The sequence below is a fragment of the Argentina silus genome (assembly GCF_951799395.1).
Source record: "Argentina silus genome assembly, chromosome: X".
NCBI lineage: Eukaryota > Metazoa > Chordata > Actinopteri > Argentiniformes > Argentinidae > Argentina > Argentina silus.
In genome coordinates, this window is record NC_139653.1 from 49,312,171 (window position 1) to 49,328,051 (window position 15,881).

The window sequence follows — 15,881 nt, forward strand, 5'->3', positions numbered from 1 at the left end:
CAGTCTTGAAATTAGCTAAAATGCAAAAATGTCATCAACAAATCATTCAATAAGCTAATATCTTTGTTTTTATAGGGTCTCTGATTTGCATAGGAATCAATTACACACTGTGTGGATTAGGATGTCACTACCAACTCAGCAAATTTCCTTATAAGTAAGGCAAATATCCCAAAACTGTATTGTTATTCGACCAGAGACAAGATATGTAGGAAATCATGTGCATTAGTATTTGGAGAAAACAATCCCTTTCAGGTAGGTGTATTCATCATAGGGAAGCGCTATATTTTAGTATTTGAAAATAGCCTATGTAAAATATCACTGACAGGGTCTGAATGGGGATAGGGACATGTTAAATGCAGATACGTATTTGTTTCATCTGTCCCTCTCCTCTTTGTTCTGTGAATATCCGTTTACCCCGTATCAAACCAGATCCATATGACCAAGGCTCTCTTGTCAGGCCTCGGCCTTCAGCCACCAGCCAACATGCACTTCTCCTCGCCTGGCATCCGTCAAGCCTTTATCAAACCATTAGGGTTTCCTCTTAAAGCCAACACATGGTGAAAATGAAAGAGCAGCACGCATCCCCCCCCACCCCCCCAACCCCAACCCACCCCCCATATTTTATCATTCAACTTGTATGAGCGAGTGGGGTGTGCTTGTGTTACATATTGATCCCCTTTGTTTGTGAAGCCTTCCAAGTCTGCAATAATTAGTCCATTAGTGACTTTGCCGGCTAACATCACCATTAACAGTCTCAGCCCCGTTCTTTCATAACAGTTAACATTAATTTAAACTCGATTCATTTTCAAAGAACAAGTGAAGTTTTTTTTTTTTTTTTAAGATATTTGAATGGCATAAAAAGGGAAAAAAATAAGTACTTATTAAAACGTGTAAAAGTGCATCTATATTTAATTAGCATGCTAATAACTAGCACCTTTCTTCTCACTTTGTAAATGATCATCTTAGCAGAGAACTCAAGCAGTCACACAGGTAGAAAGTGCTTCAATGGAACTCCCACACAGATCCTGTAGAGGTCTACTTGTTTTTTATTTTTTCATTTTTTTCTCTCTGTGTGGACAATAGACGCTTTTCGAGAGTGGTGTCAGCATGTCCTCCTCCTTCCCTGACTTTTCCTAAATGTCTGTTTTTACACACATTTTCATCATTTGACTATCACACCTTTTTTGGATAGCCAACATCTCCAAGTCACATCTTGAGGCACAATTAACACCTGCTCCCAAAAGTGCAAATGGTCCATTTACTTACTGTGGCTTCATCCTCATCATGGTGATTCAAAACTGACCTTACGCTTATGAATGGCTTACCCATTTCAACCTTTATGGGTCGCACATTGTAAGAAAATAGGAATATTTTACTTGGTGTAATTAGCAGCAGAGCAGTCAATGCTCTGGGTCCAGCCATGTGGTCTGAGCCAAGAACTGAGTTTTACATCCACTCTTCTAGTGTTTTACCCCTTTTGATCTATCACCCAGTCTGAAGCAGGATACAAAGCATCATCATCTTAAATGGTTTGAGGAAGACACACATACCCTTCATCACATTTGTATGTTGAAACACAGGCTATTTATATGTCTATTTAGACCTTGTTTTCAATTAGCATATGAGCAATGAAATATACAGTATATGTATGTATGCTACAATATGTGTGATTGCATAAAGGCCAGTAAAGTTCATAACAATACTGAAAGTGGGCAGTCAATGCGATGTGGATAATGGATGATACAAACAATTTGCTCTCCTGTACGTGTGCGTGCGTGCGTGCGTGCGTGCGTGCGTGCGTGCGTGCGTGCGTGCGTGTGTCTGGCAGGTTTATAAAAAAACAGTTACTGTGCTCAGTATTTCCCTGGCAAACAAGTTGATTGCAAAAACGAAACTGGGAGCTTTCTGCTCTCTGTCAAAAATGTGCAGCATACGGAGTGTGGGTGATGAAGAGTGAAGTGATCTCTCAATCTGTAATGCGCTCCACATTTGACCGGGGGTTGAATCAATATGTTATATTCAATGTAGCTAAAATACAAAATGTGATGTTCTAATGATTCTTAAATCCTGTCTAAACACAACCAGCGTATTTTGTTTTGCATGGTATTGGCATCAAATTCAATGATTACACTGTGACACTAGCGTACTTTCATTAGTAATGACTGGCCTGGGGCTTGTAGTGTTAAACTGTTTGTGTACAGTTACATGTTTTAAAGCACTAGTCAAATCAATTTGATTGTGTAGTTACAGAGAGCTATAACTTGAATTATGCTAGTCACCCACCAAGTTCGCTAGCCAACTAAAGCACTTGGTTGATCTTAACCCCTAGACCTGTTTGACCCGATGAGGACCAGGGGGGTAGAGGAGGCTAAAAGCCTGGGTTTTAAGCACCAAATAGGCCCAGAGTAAGCACTGTTGAAGCCCAGAGTAAGCACTGTTGAAGCCCAAGAGTGACTGTGGAAAATCAATTGGCCTTGGCACGCATAGTGTTAGCCCCTCTGTGGAGCTATTGAAACCATCCTTTTGACCTCCTCAGATGTTGCTAAAAGTAAAGTTTAAAGTTAAAGTTAGTTAAAGTTAGCTGTTGGCTGACTTTGAAAAAACGCGTCATCTGGGCACAACTGGACAGAATAGGCAGAGGTTGTGTTCATTGTAATATACCTTTACAACCCTGGTTATTTCGATACAACACCCATTGCTAGGGCACCCCTAGGGTCATGGTTCTGACCTCTGCAAACGTCTTTCTGTTTTGCACTGCCCATAGTCAAGTCACCTCGACTTAAAGATGCCTACTGGAACACAAGGAGGAACAGTCTATCCAACCCATCCCAGCCTCATACATGCACTTCATACATGATATGAATGTACTATTGCAAACATTTAATTGAAATATTGGAAACTGCTTACAGACCAGAATAGAGTGAACATGAGTACCCTATTTGTATTTATTTCTGGCATATGATATTATGACATTATGATTGTTCCCTCAAAGACACCACAGCATTCATGTGAACAGGAGAGAGAGGTTAACATCTCCTTGTTTACTTTCACTGTTTACTGTTTGCATTTTCTCTCTGGCGGGCAAAGAGATATTATTTCTCAGTAGAGGACACTAGAAAAGCAGCCATCCTGTGTTCATCATCTGACCCCAAAGCCGACATGACGTTAGTGATATAATAAGAGATTGGCACTCTCACACAATGTGGTAGTAGTAGGGGCTTTTGGGAGCATTAAAACAACAGATGTGGTTTCCCTCCGTGTACATCACAGAAAGAGACCCCCTCTTTTACCCCCGACCCCTCTAGATGGTGCTCTGGGATGTATACCGACCTTTCGACCAACAGCACGCTCCGAGAAAATGAGGGTAACGGATCAAAGGCGAAAGAGACAGAGTAAAGTGCTCACCCTGAGCCATTATGATTTACCATCAGCAGTTTGTGTGTAATCATCGGCAATGTGCACAGAGCAGAATCCCATATGGAAAGAGCTGGGGAGAAAAATTCAATTACATTATAGCTGCAGACATGCTTTATTGACCTCTGTTGGTCTTCACACATTTCATACTTGATTTGTATCTACTGGCGAGCATTTGGAACAACATGAACAATTTGGGCGATGATGAGAAATAGGACTATAGCGTTTTAAAACTAAGCCTGTGCTTATGGCTTGAGTGCTGGTTTAGAAAAATAAGTGACCTATTTCAATATTTCTCCTGTGGGCATTTGAATATGAAAATATTCAGGAGCAATGAAAAGGACCGGGCTCTCTGGACATTCAGGCATGTTTTGCTTTGAAGTTGAAATAGTAGGAGAACAGCTCAATATGGCTGCAAATACAGTCAGGCAAGCGCCAGAACCCTCCTCTCCTTCAGACAGACAACTGTAAATAAGAGTTGGATGTGTCATTACCCGAACACCTCACCTTGACAGCTGCATTCATCCAAAATGCATTGTATCTAAAGGTTAAGACTAGTTACGGGGAAGTAATGTTTTATTAAAATACCTTTCGGAGTGAAGTACCTTTTGATATATTTTCCTTGGTAATGAAAGCAGCATTCGGTGGAAATGTAGTAATTTGCAGACCCATTTCTCCAAGCCCTTTATTCACACCCTCCCAAGAGACGGCAAGCATTTTGTGATATACGTGGCCATCTCTTAGATTACTGGGTTTTCATCAGAGCATTTTTGGGATGAAGATGCTTAACAATTTTCTCCATCTCCCCTCATTATCCCTGAATCCTTTCTCTTTTTTGATGTTGTTAAGGGAGTAATTGAATGTAAAAAAAAATGTCTAATCTTGTTTGGAGTGAGCCGGATCCATAATAATAAAAAAAAAGAGTTTCAAGGTATTCAAAAGAGAATAACAGAAATAATATGGTTAATGCATTTCCTTTTTTCTTTTTTAAGGGGACAGGGTGCCGTGGTGTGTTGGAGAGTGTCTGGCACCCAGACATTTTTTTTTTTTTCATAGAGGATGGGGGTTTAGGCATATAGAATAGCCCCTACTCAAACCCCTATTAAAACATGAGGATTGTGAAAGCCAGTAAAAAGACAGGAAATCACTGAGTGAATTACTGAATAGCGACAGAACACCTTAGAGCTCTTTGTGTTTGGCAGCATCAGTCCCTTCTCTCCTCACCCTTCTCTCTCCCTCTCACACCTAGTCCCCAGCCTTTGAGTTGGATGCATTAGCACTGAGGCCGGAGAAGAGGCAGCGTTTTCAAAGCCCTGTCGGCTCACTTCTAGCCTGTCGTTGGAGCTCCTTTTGAGGCTTTTATTCATAGACAGCATAGGGCAGCTCTGAAAGAGTCGCCCTCAACCTCTCCACTCAAACATTTATCTCTCCCTTGTTCCCTCACTTCGCCAGAAATTATTAGTGGAGACAGCCATTTACAGAGCTTTAGCACCTGTTATTTGCCATGTTCAAAAGCTGGGAGCGCTCTTAGCTTATACCTGGTTTACACACACACACACACACACACACACACACACGCATTATACATAAATTATAATTATTTAGTCACTTTTATTATCATGATAAAGGGTATAATAGAATTTTGTGAATAATTGATATGTATGTGTAAATATCTAGTTGTGTGTCTGAGTGTAGGCGGCCCACTAGGTGGTGTTTTGCGGTGTGGTGTGTTCTCTAGACTGGATGGATGGTCTCTGTCATGGCCTCTCACCCCAGCCCTCTCCCATGGGCCCTGTAACCACCACTCAGACCAGCCATCTATCCCCTCCTATTGACCACAGCTGTTAATTACCTCCCCAAGTTAAAAACCATGCTGGATGCTAATGTAGTCAGCTGAGAGCCATATACGGCACTAACGTGGGGTTATAGCCTGTTATTGAATGTATGAGAAGATGTCTGAAGATTCATTGTAATCTATTCCTCTATGGGAGACTTCTTTTGGTTGCGGAGATTCTCACAGTGGATTTTTTTTGTCATGTTGGTTTAGGTGGATGTGATCATGGCAATAGCCATTGTAATTTATGTTGTTGAAGATGATGTAGCTCCCAGATTAGAGAGAACGTATTCTGCTAGGATATATACCTCGGCAACCATAGCATTGTTATTGGGGCTTCATAGACCATACTAACCGATGCTGTCGGCTTGCTCAGGGCCTACCCTTATAAAGACACATGAGGATATTATTATGTAATATTACTCTTTTTTGGGGGGTTAAACTCCAGCCTGTACCTACGCAGTCGTTCCACCTGCTTCCCATCCAGGCCCTTATATCATCTTTAGTTCATCTGTCAGCTACTGGCTGGCAGACAGCCGGGACACTTTTTAAATCACTCAGCATTTTGCCACAAGCGCTGTTTGATGCTAATAATATTTTCATTTATTTGGACCACAGCCTTGCACAGACTACATTTAGCTTGGTGTATTAATGCTGGGATTTTAATGGTCCAGGCTTTTCTGTTTAATGTTAATGTCAACAATGAGAAAGTTGCTTGAGTTGAGGGTGGGGGCTGTTGGGGGGTGTAGGCTGGGTTGTCTGGGGGTGGGGTAGGGTGGCGGGGGGGGACACAACCCATGCGAGAAAAGCTGCTCTGTGACAGCCATTTGCAAGGTTAATGTTCTAGAAAACAACATCCATCTCCCCACCAAACAGTTTCATTAGCCCCATCGCCCTGACCCCTCTCCTCATAACATTGTCAAATGTGACGCACGTCAGATTATTGGCCAGCACCACAATCAATAAATATGCCACGGTGGCGCTGCCATGTGGTTCTCCTATGAGCGCTGCTGGCATGCATGCTAAAAAAAAACACATCCAGCACACCTTCTGGCCCACTCCCATCCATCCCCAATCGGCTAATAAATAGACAGGCTAACGGTGCTAGCTATCAATAACAGTAATAGAGAGTTCTGTTTGGGACGCTGTGATGAATGGAGCCCGGTGCTTTTATACAGCTATGTTTGGTGTTGATGCATTGACGTTCTGAGCGAACGGGCACTAGACAAACACACTGAATCAGGGGATTACATTAGTTAAACAAATACAGGGCTGACTACTCAATGCCAGGGCGCTCTCACTAAACCATGTTGAAGTGCAGTACATGTAGTAGCTCATTGTGTTCTGTCAGGGTGACATAGAACATGTTTGTGAAATCTGTATGATTGATTTCTAAAATATTTCCATGAATTTGTATTCCCTTATCATGATTCCCATCTACGACAACATAAATAATTGATGATAGGAGATAATTTAACTTATTTATTTATTTATTTATTTTAAATCTATCAAATCCACATTTCAGGTATGTGCACACTTAAAGCTTGGGTTACACAAAGAAACATGGACGCAATTTTAGTTGCTGGCAATAAAGTTGCAGTTTGATTGCTCAGTGTGTCACCCCGAGAAATTGCTTGCAATCCACTTGCAACTCATTGCATGAAATAGAAATCAGTCCTATATTATACAATAGATTACATTCAATATCCAATCACTGTACAGATAAAAGTCCCATGATTTTTTTTATTTTTGTTTTACTTTTTATTTATCTATCTATTCTCTCCATGGAATGTAGTGTTTTTGGAGTACTGAGAAAAGCGCTATACAAAATAAATGCATGGTTATTATTGTTATTATTATTATTATTATTGTTATTATTATTATTATTGTTATTATTATTATTGTTATTATTATCCAACATCCTGCATCAACACTTGCCGACAGATCATTGATGTTTACACACGTATCAATTAGCCTGTGTGCTGAACATCTCCATATTTATTTTGATAAATTACGATATAAAGTTCTTATTTCGTGTTAATTCAAGCAGGATATATTGCCCCAATTGTTTTAGATATCTGCTGTATAGTTGCTGTTATCCCCATAGCTAGCAAACAGAGTGGCTAGCTTTTGTGATGAACCGGACCCTCTAAAATGCATAAATAGCAACTTGGCAAATGATAGCCAAATTATATAGGCTGTAGCTGGCTCTTTAGCTAGCTAATAATCAGCCTCCCCAAACATTTGCATATAGTGCTTCCTTCAACATTTAAATTATAAATCCTAGCGAGATAATGGTAACACTATTGCTGCAGAGTGAATATTGCTGCATGCCACGATTCACGAGAGTGGGCAGGGGACAGCAACATACTGTAACAATGTTGAAGGCTATTTCTTTGCTGGCTGGAATTCATATTTCATGGTGTTGGGAGTGTATAGACGTGAAGAGACAGCCTGAGCCCACTAGAACAACTTGGATTTTGTTTGATCAAAACATAGCTAAGATGTGGCCCATGCTGAAATTGAGTTGTAGTGTCAAGTGGGTGTGTGTGTGTGTGTGTGTGTGTGTGTGTGTGTGTGTGTGTGTGTGTGTGTGTGTGTGTGTGTGTGTGTGTGTGTGTGTGTGCATATGGGAGCATGGGAGAACACATTTTAGAATATAGCTTGTCATGAAACTATGTCATATAGAAGAATATGATATAGCAAGTTTGTACAATTTTAATTGCATTGGAATTGCATTTAAACTGCAGTGTCTAACTATCAAATTGCGTGCAAATAAAATCTGCAACTTTAATTGCATCAAGTTTCTTCATGTAACCCTGGCTAAAAGGAGCAGGGCGTAAGTCTGTTGGAGTCTTGAATAGGACTTGAATAGGACTGGCAGTGTCAGACATTAGCTGTTGTGTTTCTGCATGTGTGCACGATTCGAAGAGGCAGCCACCAGAGACAGAAAGGCGTAAATCGGTAAGTCCACTCCCCTAGAACACCCCTGGCCCCTCCCCGAGAACACCCCTGGCCAGTAACAACATTTTATAAGTGTTGCACCTGACACTCCATTTTCGAAAACGCTTTTCAGGACCAAAACAGCATTTGCTGTCGCTACCGATTAAACACAGTTATTACAACTGTTATAAGGCTTTTAGAAACCTTGAATGTTACATATTGCACCTTTTAAAGTAAGTTAATGGGGCAATTTGGGATTAAAAAAAAAAAAAGTGGTCACCTCGCCACCTTTTTTGTTAGACAGCTGAGGGGTGGGGCAGGAGACATGTAATCACTCTCAAATTCATAGACGGAGCTATGGATGCCAAGACTGACCATTCATGAGATCAAAGTGACAGTTTTAACCAGATAAAACAGCTCTATTTATGGTTTTAACCACGTTTTGAAGTTGTACAGTGTTTGTTTACAATTACATTGTTTACAAACAATGGAGTAAAACAAGGTTATATTTTGGGTTCTGATGGGGTAGGACAGTAGAACTAAACTAGTGAGGCATTTAGAAGTTATATTCTTCCAAGAATCAACTATAGATGAAATGTTTGTACCAAATCCAGATTGCCCCTCTAACACCATTGCATTAACAAAGATATGTTCAGTTAAAGTATACATGGGCACATTTCATAGTATACACAGTTTCAAATAGTAATTATCAATATATTCAATACTACCTCCTCATTTGTATGTGTTGTGTAATAACCACTAGTGCATTTTCACTTCAGATTGGTTCTCTTTTAAATCGGCAATCTTTTTAATGCAAAACCATTTATTAGCAGAAAGAGCCCCAAGTGACTGGTGGCCATCCAGGTTAATGTGGGATGCAGAGACACTCAGCACACTGGGCCCGCCTGAAGAGTTGTAATGATACTTAACTGCTTTTTCGTAAAGAAATGCTGAAAGTCATATAAATCTGTACGGACCGAATGAGACCTATTATAAGGACATCAATTCCTATAAATACTTAATTAAGGTAGCATGCACTAAAACGTAGTAGTCGCTAAGCCCTATTTGTAAGGAACAGTTTAGTATCAGAAAATCTTTTTTATTTTGCACATAAACACTTTGTATTGATATTACCCTGTTTACTGTAGGCTACATTCATTGGTATTCATGTCCTACTAAACCAGTGTAAAACTGATCTCTCTTGCTTAGCACACATTGAATCAAAATGTGGTTAAGGTCATTGTTTAAAAGCGCTTTTTAAATGTATTTCTTTCCGACATCTTCACTGTGTTCACTGTGTTCAATCTTCAGGAGTAATCTAGTTTTATTTAGGCCCTATCCAGAAACAGCTATCCCCCAGACACATGTTAAGATATGAAGAGGACTGGAACGTTATGAGCAAGAGGGCAAGGTAGAACTCTTACCATCTTGCTTAATACCTTTTTCAACATTTTGGATTTTTGAAGTAGGGGAGTGTTCTTGTTTATGGACAGACCCTTGTTTTTTTCAGGACGCCAAGAGGACTCTGATGAACTTCTCACTTCGGATGTCCTACAATTTCCTGTCTCTCCAATAACCCAAACCCTTCAAATAGACCTATGCCCCAAGATCAGGACAACAACTGAAAAAAAGGAACACTTTAGAGCCCTCGTCATCTGAATCCTGGTACTCTAGTGGTGGAGAGTCTTGAAATAGTCTTTCAGTAAGTACAACACTTTTGCCAGTGCTGCTGGAACTGTATGCTCATTCATTGGTCCACAATGTACCAACACATTTTGTTGACATCATTGCCCTCAATTTAAACAAATGGCCAATATCAAAACAATATTTTGGACGCATTTTGTTTGAACAATGACATATGTGCGTAACAACTGAATACTAGAATAGACTAGAATAAGCTCAAATCTGGACCAGCCAAATGTCTGAAAAGGGATTGAAAAAATCTATGTAAATTCCCCATCAATTGTGGCATTTTGCAAGGTAAATGGGATAGTGCATTAAAGTCTGAATATGTCTGACTTTGGGAAAGAGATGCACTTTATCTTTTTTTTTTTTCATTCAGACTGTGGAAGCGAAAGTATCGCAGTGATTTCAGTGAAAAGGCCATCTGTAGGACCTCTTGATCAATCTGTGACCTTTAAGTACAAAACCATCTCGTAAATAGGGTGCGCTTACAGAGACTTCAAAAGCAAGGGGACCTGATAATTTCAAAATGGAGCCATGTAGAGTGCTGCTGGCGGAGAGTCCATAAAAGCTTGCCTTGTTCTCCACACACCTCCTCTCTGCTTCACAACAGCCAGTTAGTATAACAGCCTAGGAGAGAGAGAAGGGGGAGAGAGAGGCAGGGAGAGGTGGGGAGGGGGAGAAAAACACATAATTACAGGTAATCATTGGTCGGGGAAGAGCTAGTGATCATTACAGTATAACAGATTGTACTGTTCCCTGTTGAAAAACACAGAGAGGGCCGGATCTGGTGCAGGCTGCAGGTAACGACAGGGAAATTAGCCCGTAACCTTAAACCTCCCACAATCATACTGAAACTCTCTCTCTCTCTCTCTCTCTCTCTCTCTCTCTCTCTCTCTCTCTCTCTCTCTCTCTCTTACATACACACACACACACATATTGAGTATTGTATTGTATGGGAATGCATTGCCCTTAACGACATTTCAATATTTTTTATTTAGCAAGTAGAGAGCAAGTAGAGAAGGCAGTTCAACAGGGACAATGGGTGATATTACATATTACAGTGAGGACCGGGAACACTCTAAACTGATATTATACATTATCTTCACACTGTATAATGACCAGACTCTTCAATTCATCACAGTTTTTTTTCATATTGACATGGTCAAAGTAGAAACCAACTTAAACACAGTTGAGTGAGAAACAGAGAGGCTGAGTAATCTGGGAATAAGTAAACATCGTTACAACCAGACCTGGTCTCCCCCAACTATTCAGTTGCAGTGACACTAATAAACTACATCCACTGAAATATAACAGCTTCACACTGGAATATAATTTTTGATTCACATATTCACATTTTTCGTTGTGTTACAGTTGTGCTATGGGTAAAGACTAACCAAACTGGTGTGATATAACATATATGTTGTGAGTATTTTTGTTTTTGAATGTTTTTTACGAACGTCATAATGTAAACACTGGAGCTTTGTAGTTTTGCAATGTTGGATTGACATTGTTGTTTGATGGCTGTTTTTTCACATGTTGGTTGGAATTAAAAGGTAATTAGGTTTTGTAATGTGATGGTTGCTACAGTACATGATGCACGTGGGTTGACAGTTTTCTAAATGTCAGCATATGACAGTCATCATCCACAATTATGACACGGTTGTCCATGGGTTGAAAATAATAGTTTTCTCAGTTGACTGTCAGCATCAGACCATCTCACAGTTGAAAATAATAACTTTTGAAATGTTGCCTATTGACGTAAATACAATGTTAAAGTCTCATTTTAACGTGAACTTTTCCTAATCAAATAGATACTTTGGCAACAAAAAAAAGATCTGTTCTCTATCTGATTCACAATCTAAACCCCATTATTCCTCTTGTGTGGCAGCAGTGGACTAGTGACATTGTGGACAGAAACATTTACTACAACCGAAAAGGTAGGTATGTTCAATTCCCAAATGGGTCCAGAATAATGTTTACGCCGTCATAGTGCATGGATAAAGTATGCATACTGTATGTAATTAAATGTTATTTTATACTATTTTATACTACTATACTACCCTTTGGTTAGGAATCAATGGGTAACCTGGTTACAATGTTGGATCAACTGTCAAATAATGAAGAAACTTTCCTTTACAGTCCACATGCAACCTTGTCATAATGTTGTGTGATGACCATTAAATGCAGATTTTCTGGAAACCCATGATAAACAATATAGTAACGCTGGATGATAACCATCATATGACAACCATAAACCAACATGGTACAGTGCCTTAGTATTCAGACCCCTTCAGTTTTTCCACATTTTGTGCATTTAAAGGTCATCACACAACATTATGACAAGGTTGCATGTGGACTGTAAGGGAAAGTTTAGTCATTATTTGACAGTTGATCCAACATTGTAACAAGGTTGACACTGTATGATGGTGTTACCACATTCTACTGAGCAACGCTTGATTTGAAAGTTGTCTCACAGTTATTTTCCACCGTCTCTCTAGGTTTGGCACAAGACGACAGTGAATCAACATCCTTTCACATACATTTATATGTTTGGATTTAGACATTGCAGCACCATAATATTTTCCGTCATGGCCAATATCCAAAAATACAACCAAAAACAATATTAATACAACATAGTTTTTTCTAAAATGCCCATGGGGTAGGTTAATTGATAATCCAAAAATGGCGGTCAGCTGTTTTGCAACATTACCGATTTTCTGTTAAAATCCTGTTTGTTAAATACGGCTAATAAACATTAAGAAACGTGCCACTCGGTAAAATGTGCCTGAAGCCTTAAGCAAGTTTGTCCCTCAGAATTACCGTTGAGAGTGTTGCAATGCAGTGTGTTTAGCACCTGGCAGCTCCTTGACAACAAGGCAGCTCCTTGACAACAAGGCAGTTCCTTGTGGCAGAAGGGGCAGGATATGACAGTAGCAATAGAGATGACAGAGTAGTTGAAAGATGGAGATGGTTGGAGAGGAGAGAGAGTGTAAAGGCTGGACAATGCAGCAATGCACACACACACACACACACACACACACACACACACACACACACACACACAGACACACACACACACAGACACACACAGACACACACACACCTTATAATCAACCACACATATATGTTATGATATACAGTACTTTTAGAGTCACACATACACACAATGAGACACTCAGGCACATCGATTGGGAGTTTAGTGGAGCCAGTGGCACAAAGCTATTGATTATGAGCAGTGTCTCCCCTGAACCCAGTGTTCCTGCAGTGTCCTGCTCACAGTGACACCGGTTAGTGGATCAATTGGGAGCATTTTGTTCCACTTGTACCTGTTTGTAACTGATAAGGCAACAGTACAGATCTGCAAATGATTTGGCCTACCTCAGGATACACAGAGGATAAGAGGAGTATCTCATTAGCTTGGCTTCTCTGGATATTATCAATACTTAAGTAAATTGCATTTACTCAAAAGTGTATTTTGATCCTTCCCTATTGCAAGGTCAATGAGTACCAATTCTTCTATAAGCTTGAACCAATACATGGCGGTCACGGTTCTGGTGGACAGATAAAGAAACCTGCAGCCTTTACCTTTAATATTGCTATACATTGTTTAGGAACTGCGTGAGAACAGCTCTAAGTTGGTCATGGAGTCATGTCACTTAAGACTCATGAGATCATAGCAGCTTCTTTCACATCCCATAATGGAGACACACTGAGGCCATATCCTGATCCTGCTTGTGTGAAAAGACAGTCATGAGATCATTCTGTCTTGACCTACATGCTAAAACACATATCGGAGATGCGCTGAAAAAACAACTGGTTATGAATTTAGGCCACACTTGAGGCTTGAAGCAGTGGAGGACAGTGGTTTAAATATGGGTGGGAGAGAGAGAGAGAATGGTGGCCTGGAAAGGAGGTTGGAAGTGGCCTCACATATTGATTGACAGCTGTAAAAGTCACCATGGGAAACTCTGTGCTTTAAACAAGCATGCAGACAGGACAGGTGCAGCTGGGTGTAATATCTTGTCAGTGCCACAGCCAAACAAAAGTTGGTTGAACAAGTCATAAGCATTGGCTGCTCACCTCCCTCAGTTTGTTTTCAAAGGTTCTGTATCATTAGCGCATTTCCCTTACTCTAACTTTTCTTAAGTTAGCCAATGCACTGTTTTTGTCATGGCCGTTCAAAGGGAATTACCAATAACACAGATAATAATAAAAGGGTTGTAATAGATACACAGAGGGTTTGTCATTTCGCTACAGTTTAATCTCGCCTGCAGGTACTCTGACAGAGGACAAGTAACGTGAGACTCAAAGATTCGCTGCATTAGTTCTGCTTAGCTAACCGTGAATGCTAATTGCAGGAAGAACAAACTGCTACTCCCCTCCCTTACCTTTCCCCTTTGGCTATAGGGCTCGCTCTGGGACACAGAGAGTATCATACAGCCAGAGAGCATGAACAAAGAGGGGGTCCTGAAAAGGCGCTGACACCGTGATTCACTAGGTGGGGGGCGGGCGAGAGGGGTATTACCATCTCTGTCCCCCCCTGACAGGCTATGACAGTTTACAGGGGAGAGACCTCACTCAACAACCTGCCATGGATAATCCCTACAATGCACAAAACTTCTGTCCCCCTCAATTGGAATCTCTCCTCTTTCTTAACAAAGGAATTTTTTATCCCCACATCACCACAGGTGACAATAGGTGAAATATGTTTATTGGCATGAGGGCTCATTTTGAGCTATGAGGCTTTGAAAGTCATTGTCCTTCTGGGTGCTGCTGATCTCCCTTCTCAAAAGGGCTAGGCTTATAATCAACTGTTTGGGATTTCAGACATATATAACTCCTGATCTTGCAGTTTGACCAATATAGCGTTATTACATGGCAACACACATGTCAAAATGATTGGCCTATATGACGTGCTACTGATTTTTAAATGTGTTTGCCTTCATTTAAAAATAAAATCTTAAAAATGCAAAGACAATGGCATAACACTGCACATTATGTTACTCCAACATCTGCGTGACTCTGAGCAGTAACTAAAATGTTATAACCTACTGTAAATACAATGTTGTTACCCTTATACACAGTTATAAATGCAACCTGAGCTAAAGCATTAGAATTGTTTACATTCAGAAGACCTCGGATGTATCATGCCTTTATAATAAAACAAGACAAAGGGAGAGGGCTGAGGGTGGGACAGTTGAATCCTATACTAATACTGATACTGATACTAATCTGAAGGCAAGGTCAAAGACCTGGTTACACACCAGAGGCTAAACAGCCAAATAGCAATGGTCACTCCAAGCTGATGAGACTATGATCTCTCTGTGACTCTGACTTCAGTATAAGAAACGCCACTGGCCTAGTGGCAACCCCTATCTTATCAGCCTCTGTCCACCAATCGACATTGAGGGCCCTTGGGCTAGCAAGCTATCATATAGCCACTGTACCTTGCGCTCCTGTCTTTTCCCCACAGTGGAGATTTATTGTAATGAGAAGATTCCTTTACAAAAGCTTGGATCAGCGTTTCTTTAAAGGTCTCAGTACTGTCCCTTGGGGGATACCCTTTGATCCTAACCTCTGACCTGGCGGGTTAAGCCTCCCCTTTGCAAATGGGTTTGACATGATAGACCACTTCCTAATTGGCCAATTGCTCAGCACTGTTTCTAGGTCTCTTACTGGTTTAACAAGTGTATGTTCTTCCTCTGTGGCCTTTCGTCTCGTCACTTCAACGCTTCTTCTTTGAAGTGACTGTTTTTCCCAGGGTGATTCAGAAGCTTTACTTTTCAGGTATGGCATCTCAGGTGACATGGGGTACTAAGACATAAGGCCGTAGCACAGAAATGGCACAATGAAATGCAGGCGCATTTGACGATTTGTATATTTATACACAACACCCCCCCCCAAAAATCTTTTAGAAGTATATGAAACTATGTATGAATTTCACTTGATCCACCATGTCGGATGAACCATGTGAATTTGTGGATTTCTTATCATCAATTGAGCA